This window comes from Seriola dumerili, unplaced genomic scaffold (assembly GCF_002260705.1).
Source record: "Seriola dumerili isolate Sdu_G_001 unplaced genomic scaffold, Sdu_1.0 BDQW01000149.1, whole genome shotgun sequence".
NCBI lineage: Eukaryota > Metazoa > Chordata > Actinopteri > Carangiformes > Carangidae > Seriola > Seriola dumerili.
The window spans coordinates 7,570,430-7,581,116 of record NW_019174404.1 but is presented as its reverse complement, the minus strand read 5'-3'; positions in this window follow the sequence as shown (position 1 = coordinate 7,581,116).

The window sequence follows — 10,687 nt, the reverse complement described above, 5'->3', positions numbered from 1 at the left end:
TCTCACTAGGAGTCAAACATGCTAAATATGAAGGTACTCGTGGTAAAGTAAAGTGGTTTTCACAGAATGTGTCCACCAAATTTTACATTTTGTTACACAAGCTTGGTTAAAAAAAAAAAAAAAAATAAAAAATGAGCGCACATGTTGAAATAGTTGGTTGCTCACCTAGAAGAGAAAAGGCCTGCATTGTGGCCCAAGTTTGGACCTATTTATAGTTGTCAGAAATATCCCCTTCTTTCAATTTCTTTCGTCCTCCCCCTTCCTTTCCTTTCTTTTCTAGCAGAGGAGCTGAGAGATGGGACCGCAAGTCCCCTCAGAGGCTTGGTCCTCCATCAGTATCCTTAATGGATGTCAGATGTTTGTGAGAGGAGACCGTAGCGTGAGTGTGTTTCATGTTAGTTCTCAGTGTGATGAGCAGGGAAGCAGCTGGAGATGAACAGAAACTGCCCTGGCCCCCCTTACAATACCTCCATTTTTTATCCCCCACTTCTGTCTTTCCAAGTAATGCTCTCCTGCTTTTCCCAGTGTAATATATTGGTATTAATAAAGGCAAACAAAGGCAAACACTCTGTAATGGGAGAGGAGAGGAAGATATTTTGGTTTCCTGGAGAACCAGACAGCAGCCTCTTTACTTGTTCTCACTATAAATCTCGTGGCAGTTTCAATGGTTGGATGGCCATGCTCTGTGTTAACGTTTTCCTGAGTTGATTACAAAGGAGTTCAAGGGAAACTGCTCTGTTATTGCTTACAGCCATGGTACCTAATAGTATGCTACAGTGGAACACTTCAATCGCACGCGCTGTCATACAATATCAATTTGGACCTCTGGAGGAATTTGTTATTCACCAAAGCAATTGCAGCATAGAGATGGTCCTTTAATGTAAGCTGCATCTGAGCGAACACAACTGAAGGCCTATCCCCTTCTGGCAATGCAGCTCACCTCCCAATTGCTTAATAGGAATTCAAGTTTCCCACAAACGTCCCTGTTGGAACGGCATCCTTTTACCGCAAGCATTAAACACAGCAGCTCACATTTCTTCTGCCTTCATTTTATTTGTATCACTTGAGGGTTTTTTCTATGGAATATTGCTCCTCTGGGAGAGCTGAGGGATGAGGACAGTGCTGGGCTGCTGAGCCTAATGAGTAAATGATGATCCGGCATGTTGGTGGACAGGATGATGTTGACAACACTTTATAAGGTGATGGAAATTAAATAAATCCAGGTGTTTTGTGAAGAAGAACGAATTTAATGCATGAGTCAATATGAGTATTTCAGTGAGTATCACAGTGAGTAGGTCTAAGACTGGGAATGGGTTGATGTGTGGGCCAAGCCACTAAGTGGAGCAAGGGGAGTTGAGAAGTGTTCGAATTAGGCTACGTCCGAAAACAGCATTTACATGTGAAAACAATGTGCATCTGCACTTGTGTTTAGACTGATTTCAGGTTTTTGGAAAAATCTCTAAATTTCTAAAATTCCAAAACAATAGAAAAACAGACAGTATAGGCTCTTCTTCTTTGTCTTCATTCTTTTGGCAGACAACAAAAGTGAGCATCACAACCGACATCTGGTATGGAGCGGGACAGACAGTGTTTGTTTTTCTGAGTCTCAACTTCTGCTCTGTACCCTACAGGTGGTAACCTGTGTTTTAATACAGCCAAAGTAACAATTTAGTTGTTCTCTGAGATTTGATTGTGGCTCAGTCACGGGTGAATAGTTTTTGTTGTGTATTTGACATGATTTGTGTTTCCCTCTACCTTAACCGGAGCCCAGATTTATCCCTAACCCTGACCAGTCTTTTTCTGTGATGCCTAACCTCAACCCAACCCTACTCCCAACTCCCTCCAGTTACCTCTGCGACGCCTTAACCCAACCACAAAGAGAATGTTGCACGAAACACATTTTAGAAAATTATTCATTGCAGAGACTATGTTTGAAAAGCTTTTTGTGGAGGGGAGGTCAGAATAGGTAAGATTTACACATCTTCTGAAAACGTCTTTCAATATTTAGAAAAAGAGACAATCAAGAAAAATGAAAAAAATATTAAGACATAGAGACGAAATATAACAGAGAATCAGAGGAGGTTCGTTTGTGAGGGAGCTGAGGGCAACTGGGGTTGAGGCAGGTTGGCTGATCGTTGGGGAATTTGAGCGGGCAGCCAGTTGGTTGGCTTCCCTTTGCTCTGCAGGACGAGGGTGGAGGGCCTCATTATATCTCTTTCCAAGTCGGGCCCTTAAGTCCGTCTCCTCAGCGCCCGTTCTGTTTGTTTAGAGAGCCAGAGCCTTTTTAAGCTACGTTTGGCCTAATGAGCCCATTATCTGCCAATGATCCACAAAGAGGCCCTCCTCTCTCTCGCTCCCTCTCCCTCTACCTCCCTGTGTAGTAGCTCGCCCTCGCCCCTCTTGCTCTCCCCTTCCCCACCTCTCACCCTATTTTTCTGTCACTTTCCCCCCTTTTTTCTTGTGCACAACTCCCTCGTTCTCCATCCACCTTGTTTAGCTCATTTTCTCCTCCCTGCTGCTCTGCTCTCTTTTTTTTTTTTTTTCCCAAACCTGTCACACACTGTGCTCATTTCTTTCCCTCAGGACAACAGCGTAGCCTCCTTCCTTTTAAAAACACCCGCCTCCATCTCCTTTGAGGCGGTGCGTTTTATGTCGTTGTTGGGAACCACTTTGGTCTGGTTTTAACTGCCTCACACCTGCAGACATTGTTGCCTCTCTTCATCACAGCTGACAGTATGAGTTAACAGTACCAACAGAGGGCAGTTGTCTTCAGGGGAGTGCTGAGGAAGATTTGTGAGGACCCCATCAGGAGCATGATACCTACAGGATGCTGACCTTCACTTTGGGAATAAAAACTATGCGTCTGGATGCGTTTTCATGTGGTGCAGCATGTGTTCATCTGTGTAGGCTCACATGTCCATGAGTCGTATTGCAGGTGTTGCAGGTGGGCAATTGGGAGTACATTCTCAGACACCTCCTGTACTCAGTATGTGAGCCCCCCCCCCCCCCCCCCCCCCCTTATTTCTACCAGTAGCCACAGGAAGCCGGTGTGGATCAGCTCTCTGTTCGGGCCCGGTCGCCCCGTTAACAGTGAGGGCTTAATTATGGTGATCTGGTAATAGCGCAGAGAATGGAAGGATGGAAGGAATGCTGTCCTCATGGCCATGCTCACAGCAGGATTAACTGCACGAGCTGCACTCTCCAACCTCCACAAGCTTGACGACCCCTCTCACAGCTGCTTTTGTCTTGCGCTCCAAAGAAGGAGGGTGTGAGGAGGAGGAGGGAGGAGGAGGAAGAAAAGAGAAAGAAAAAGACAAAGAAAATGAATCTGCAGGGTGCAGGATCTTAATTCGATTTAATGAAGGGAGTTTGAAGTCTGAGAGGCTTTGCAGTCGCACACCTCCGCAGACACGTACACATGCACACACACTCGGCACTCACTCATGTAGGTCCTATTGATCTGTTGGAACAAACCCTATTATGGGCAATTATGTTATTCACCAGCCATGGCAAATCCATTTCTTTGCTTTCATTACTTGCTAATACACGGAAAGGAAATCTATTAAGCTTGAGCGTGATGCTTCCTGTTAGCGCTGAGTGTGAGATCGGAAATCTTTGTTTCCGTCTCTCTGTAATGCTTTTGTCTCACATCACTTTGAATCTGATTCTCAAGGAGAAAAAAAAAGACTTCAAAAGAAAAATAACTCAACATTTGTTCTTGTTTTTTCTTACCTATAATTGACCCAAAGAGGATTTGGCTCAATAAGAGCCGAACACTTCCACAACCAGTGTGATTTTCAACTTGTATCTCGATTTTGTGGATGTATTTGTAGTAGTTTGGGTTGAACTTGCAGAGCAGAGAATTGAGCAGTGCATCAGACCTTGCCGTAAAGCAAAAACAATCACAAAAGAAGGCCTCTCTTTGCACCCACTTATTGCCCCTTTTTCCCCTTCTTTAAAAAAAAAAAAAAAGAACAAGCAAAACCAGTCTCTCCATCTCTCCACCAATGCAGGAGAAGCCCATTACTATGTTCATCTTCTCAACGTTTGACAGGTGGAAGTAGAACTTTGGGGTTTATGTTTTAATTATAAAGAATTCCAGATGTGGAGGGGGGCTCATAAATTAGAAGCAGAGCTACTCAAATGTCTTTTTTCAAAGGGACCATGCGGGTCAGCATCTGCTTCTCATTGTAGCCAATGTTATTAAGGGCCCTGACTACAGAAAGGCCCAAGTCCCCCGTCTGGCCCCACAATAATTGACACTATTAAATGTGCCTAAACAGATTTAGAGCGTCCAGAAAAGTTACATTTGTCTTGCAGAATGACTCTAATCATCTATTTTAGATTGAAGGGACCTAAAGAGGAGGAACCAACCACCTAATCTGGTGCATGATAGAGAGGGAGCGAGAAAAGAAAAGAGGCAAAGCAGAAAGCAGGGAAAGCTGAAAAAATGCACAAGTACAAACAAATTAGGCCAGAATGGCTCTGTGTAGGAATGTCAGGGAGGGCGGGAGGGAACGACAGAGAGGAGGAGAGAGGTCGGAGCTGTATTACCACACTCCAGACCATGCTGCTCAGGCTGGAGCGGGTTGAGCCGAATGCACATGGCTGGCTTTACAAAAGCACCAGTCATGAAAGACCATCTGCTCCACTCCTCTGGTGATCTTTTAAACCCACATTAATGCAGTTTTTTCTCTTTCTGGAGTGATGTGATACATTGAGCGATTTTCTCCTTTCTCTGGGGATTGATTCTTTCTGTTGGCCAGTGTTTGAGAGAGGATATATTTAACAAGGTATGAGTTTGATTTCTGATGTATGCCTATTATTTTGGACGGGCATGTTTGAAGCCCTTCCGCTGCTACAGAATCAGGAGCGGAGGCAGAGGGAGGTCCTGCAAGCCGATTGGCTGCGGAAACTCTTGTTTGTAGTCGGTTTTGGCCGGTGGGTGCAACAGAGGAGGGAGGGAGGGGGTGCAAGATGCATGGGAAGGGGTGTAGAGGGTCATAAGGTTGTGCTTGGGTTGGTGTGAGGGTGCGATGTTTCTCTACGGTGCGGGGCCAAAAAAAAAAAAAAAAGATAAAAAAAGAAACAACTCCTTCATCCAAAAAGTGGAGCCAGATCGGCAGAAGTAAAGTGGGGCAGGAACTCTCAGGGGTGTGATTGAAAGGGTGAGAAGTTAATTTGGCAGCTTTTCCTCCTCGCTTTGCTAATGTTTCCTCTCAGGACTGAACACCCTCAGCACCCCCTCCGCCACCTCACCTCTCCAAACTCTCTAACCCCCAGACACCCACTTCCCCACCACCCACTCACCCAACTTCCACTTTCAAGCCCCCTCCAAACAAACACACACACTCCTGCAACCATACCTATGCCATGGTTTGCTTCTTCAAACATGTACACGCCTTGTTTCCATTTCTCACTACCCCTCCTCTTCTTCGTTTTCCCTCTTATCCTCTCACCATAAGCTGTCCGCCCCCTCCCACACCCTCGTGAAAAAGCACCCTCTATCACAGCAGTGCACGCTGACCCGAGACGAAACCTTTTCTCCCCAGGAAACATCCTGCTCTGAAACACTTTGGCTCAAGTGTGTTTTCTCCTGGGACATGGAGAGGAGGGTGGGTGGGGGTGTCTGAGGTGATGGTGGTGTGGTACTTGAGTTAAATGGAGACCATGTTGGTGTATCTTCACGGCCTGTCAATCAGAAGCCCGCTGATGTGTAGGGGGGCTCTGCTACGGCTCAGGAGAGGATGAAGGGTCATGTGGGGCAGTTGCGAAGGTGGTGGTTGTGGTGGGTAATGGGGTCGGTGTGTACATAAATGTGTGTGTGTGTGTGTGCATGTGGTGTGTGTGTTGCACAGGAGAGAACCACATGGTGTCCTTGCTCTCCTCACTCACCACATGCAGGATCACTCCCATCAACAGAAGAGTGTTGCTTGGAGGGGAGTGTTGCTGGTTACACAGAGGAGAGGGTGAAGGGGGGGGTGGGGGGGTGTTTGTGTGAGTGTGTGTGGGGGGGGGTGATGGAGTAAGGCCTGGTTTGCTATTGAAAATGCTTCTTTTTCTGTGCATTTTGAGGCCTTTTCATAAACACAGTGTAAAGCGGATATGTTTGGAAACTCAAGTTAATCTTCGCTGACATGGTTAAATTCCTCAGTCAGGAATGTTGTGAAACCCACGTTCTGTCACCAGCAACTCTCTCTGTAATTGTACCGTAGTTACGTCAATATGGCATTAACACCTGTAACACAAGTTGAATCCCCCCCCCCCCCCCCCCGCCCCCATTCCCCGTCCCCTTGTCCCCCTTCCCCGCACATAAACTCTGAGTGGAAATGCCAGAGACTGGAAGACGATACAGTGAAAGAGACACATCGTGATGTTACTTCTGCTTCAGCTGCAGAAAAAAAACATTCATATCATGCTGCCGTTCACTTTTACACCTGAAAACCCCCGACATAGAGAGCGTGGTGATGTGGCTGCATGTAAGTCTGATGTTCCTCTCTCTATTTTGCCTTAGTGCCTTATAAAAACTACTACTGACTACACATGGACCAGAAATTAATTCCAATGTTTAAAAAAAAAAAAAAAAAAAAAAAAAGAAGAAAAATACCAGCAACAAAATGCCACAATGTATCTGTGATATACAAATGACTTATTAATGATGCTTTGATATTTACGTAATCTCGTCAAGTTCTCTTATTAATATATGTGCAAGAAGGTAGTTGAGGGAAACATACATGGATTCACATTTTATTTTGCAGAAATGTCTAAAATTCGCTTAAAACCTGTAATAGGTCGTATTTACGACCTGCGATCAGACAGAGAACGATCATTCGGTGAAAACAATTGGATTGTGAGTTTGGCGAAACTGAAAGCTCACATAAATGATGAAAAGGGCGAGAGTATCTAGTTGGGTTCTTCAAAAATGTCCATCAAGCAAACCTATAGGCCTCATGAACTGACGGCAATAATGCAATTATATTTGTTTTCGTCCTAATTAAAATATATACAAAATATCTCCAAAACGAGTACATAAAGCCTCAGAAAGACAAGAGTCAGCGGGATGTGTATCACTACCTGGACATGGAAGTTGAATTTGACTGAAATATTATGTGCAATACCAGTTTAGTTCGCCATGTTTTGGAGAACACTGGTTTAGTTTTGAGCATTGTGACATAGTCGCCCCCACGTGTAGGGGCTACAAGCCTTTAGCATGGAGGGTGGGGTTGTATGACATCACCTTGTAGCTGTAACTCATTTTGCTGCAGCGAACCCTATTGCATGTAGTGCAACACTAATCAAACATACTTGTTAGCTGAGGCCAGTTGCTTGCACATACGCCCATGATCTCAGACATGTACCTATAGTCACACATGTGCACACTTACACACAATCTCAAACATCACACAGCATGATCTCACACACGCACATAGACACGTGCTCATAGGCTACTTCCCGTAAATTTCTAGTCGCCTCCGTGCCCATAAGTACCACTGGGTCCCCATAGCGTGAGCAGTCCTTTTTAGCTGTATTATTTCTCAACATTCCCAGACAATGTCTACGGAGGGATCGCAGGAATCTCACCATGATGTAATCAGATGCGACACGCTAGCTACAAGCGTGAAGAGTTTTGTTATCCTTGTCTGATGCTGAAGCTACATGTAATATCAGGGAGATAAAGTGAGTATATATGTACTATGTTTGCACCGCTATTGTTAATTTGTAGGACACCTACGTACTTTGTCTGTATACCAGCATAACTGCCCATATAATTTCATTATTCAATTCATGTGTTGAACTTGCAGAGTATCACTTGGTAACGTCTGCACATCTAAGCTCCCAGGAGTGAGTGTGTGTGTGAGATTAAACAACAGCAAGCTTGTCTGTCTACAGTTCTGTGTATGTGTCCGTCCACATTTGTGTGTGTGTGTGTGTGTGTGTGTATGTGTGCATGCACATTCTCTCTCCCCGAGGCCAGCGGTGGGTGCCGGATAGGAGCACACGCGGCTAACACACTGCAGGTTGCAGTATGAGACAGGCCAGGTCGGCTGGTGACAGTGTGCAGCCCCTCTCCTGCCTCATTTATCTGCTATGGCAGCGGACAGAATGCAATTTCCTGCGAGGGGGAGGCCAGGGGGGATGGAGCGGTGAGGGGGCTGGGGGATGCAAAGAACATCAAAGGCCCCTGAAAGCTATCAGGAACTTGAGTACTGCCAGCGCTGCGTGCCAACTCGCCAGCCCTTGCTCACCCTGTGGTGCACCCGGACGTCAGCTACGGCTGTACACACCATTCACAGTGTTTGTTAATACGCGAGTGTGTGTGTGTGTGTGAGTAAGGAGGATAAAAATACCCCTCCATTTAGAGGCTCAGACACCTTGAGCTGGAGCACTCAGAGCAGCCATTAGGCACGTTGCAGTATGAGGAGAAGGTCACAGTTTATCACCCCTGCCACCCTACCTCTCCAACACAGACACCCGCTTGCTCTCCTCTCCTCTCCGTCCCTCCCTCCACCTCTCTCCCGCGGTAAAGCCGGCGGGCTGAGCGTCCTCCAGCTGCTATCAGCAGAGGTGAGCGGACGGGGCAGAGCAGGGAGGTTCGATTAGGACCATTTGGTGGTGTGCGTGTGTGAGCGCTCTGTAATGGAACTTCTAAATGAGAAGCAGCTTGGCTCAGTATGCTGCGGTTGTGTGTTTGTGTATATTAGTGTACATGTGTTTAGCTTCTGTGCCCATGCTGCCTGTAATCTCACTGTGTCTCAGTTCGAATGCCTTCCTCTGTATTCTCAGTGTTGACAAGAAAGCATTATACATTATTGCTTGCAGCCTTTTATATTGGCTGTTTAAATGTGGTTTATGTGCACTTAAATTCATGTTAATGCACATTTGTGTGTATATTTGAATACGTTTGATAGGGCATATGACAGGAAGTAGTGAGGCTACCCCGCCGGATTTCCTCTCTGCCTTCCCTATTTGGCCTCCTCCTATACTTCTTTTTTTATGTGGCGTTAAACAGGCCCTCTCTGCAGAGCGGAGGAAATGCTCCGTCTGTGCTGTCACACACTGGGCTTATATGACAGCACCTGCACCATATATGTAGATTTTTCACAAGCTTAGATGAGTCTCAGATGAGTGCATCTCTTGAACTTGCATTACGAGGAAACTTTATTGTTCCTGTTGTATATCCAAAATACACGTTGATTGTACAGTGTGATAGCAGCTGGCAGCTGATTAAACAGTCAACAGCGCTGACCTCTGTACGTTCAAAATGTCTGCATCCATATGACCATGGCTGGGCCTCAGACAAACACAACATTCTCTGCATACACCAGCCAGCTGCATAGAGTCTTACATAGACCCTATCTACAGCCTATCACTAACAGGACGGCTGGTATTGCCTATGGAATGCTTTTGTCTTGGTTTGTGCGTTACCGTGTGTGGGAGGTCATATAAGTGACCTCCACTCGTTGCCTTCCGCTTTCACTCAGTCTGCTACATTTGTGCATTTCAGCACGAGACCACCTTACTTTGTCTTTCAGTACCAGCTCTTGGAGGGACGGTCAACCTGGTTACTTGAAAGTCTGGAGCTTGAGGTCTGGTCGGGGCTAGAAGGGTTGGACACCAGGGGTGGGATATCTTATCACGGCCATCAGAAATGCCTTGTCGGCAGCCATTCATTGGGCTTGGGGAAAATAAACCAAACTGCACCCCCCACCACCACCACCAGCCAAATGACTGAATTAGACAGATAACAGCAGACCACGGGGGTCCCCTCTCCCCTTTCCCCACCCGTCTATCACTCTTGCTCCCCCGTCTCTCTCCCTCTCCCGCTCTCTGGCTGGTTTTATTGGAGAGGAAACAGAAAACAGAAAGCCTCAGTGTGGGAAGCCACTTGTTATCTGAGAGTCTTGGGAATCGAGGCCTCGGCAGAGGCTTCACTCAGCGCACTAATGAAAGCAGGACAATTTGGCCGCTTTCGTTCCCAACATAGTCAGACCCCCCATCCCCATCACAGTGCAGGTACTCCTTCTGCTTCCATTTGCCTCCCATCCTCAGCTTCCTTCTTCCTCTTCAACTGCTCCACACCATGACCTCTGGCTCCCTTTTGAGGCAGAGCAACCCAGAAATTCTGCAAATTGCTTTTGTTTGGCAAATCTTTTGGGAATGTTACTACAACCTGTTGTTCTAAATGCACTTACTTGTATCCTTTAATAATCCATATCAAATGATAAGTTGGATGAGCAGGGCCTTCACTTAAAACCAGCAGTTCACATGTTCGTTTTTTTTCTGTGTGAATGACTTGCTCACTCTCAGTTCATGTGATAACAGGCCTAAAAGTGTAGTAACAGTGCTGTTGCTGAAAATTTAATTTGACTGTCTCAGAACAGATCCTAGGATGTATTGTGCACGGCCTGTTTGTTAGGCCGGCCCCTATAGAAAGCATGATGGACAGGTTTTTAAAAGTCACACATGGCCCCTTGAACCATAGAAAATCCTCCCTATTCAACAGTTCATTAAGGCTAGAAGATTTAAGTTTCCACAACTAAACAATGCAGCAGAGATCCACTAAGTTCACCTTTGTTTGCCACATAGCTGAGGTTTACCATCCCCAGGTGAGCGACTGAGAGCTGCTCTCTGTTCTGATTCCCTCCGTGCTGTGGCTCTCCCAGCGGAGCCAGGGCAGGGAGGCAGC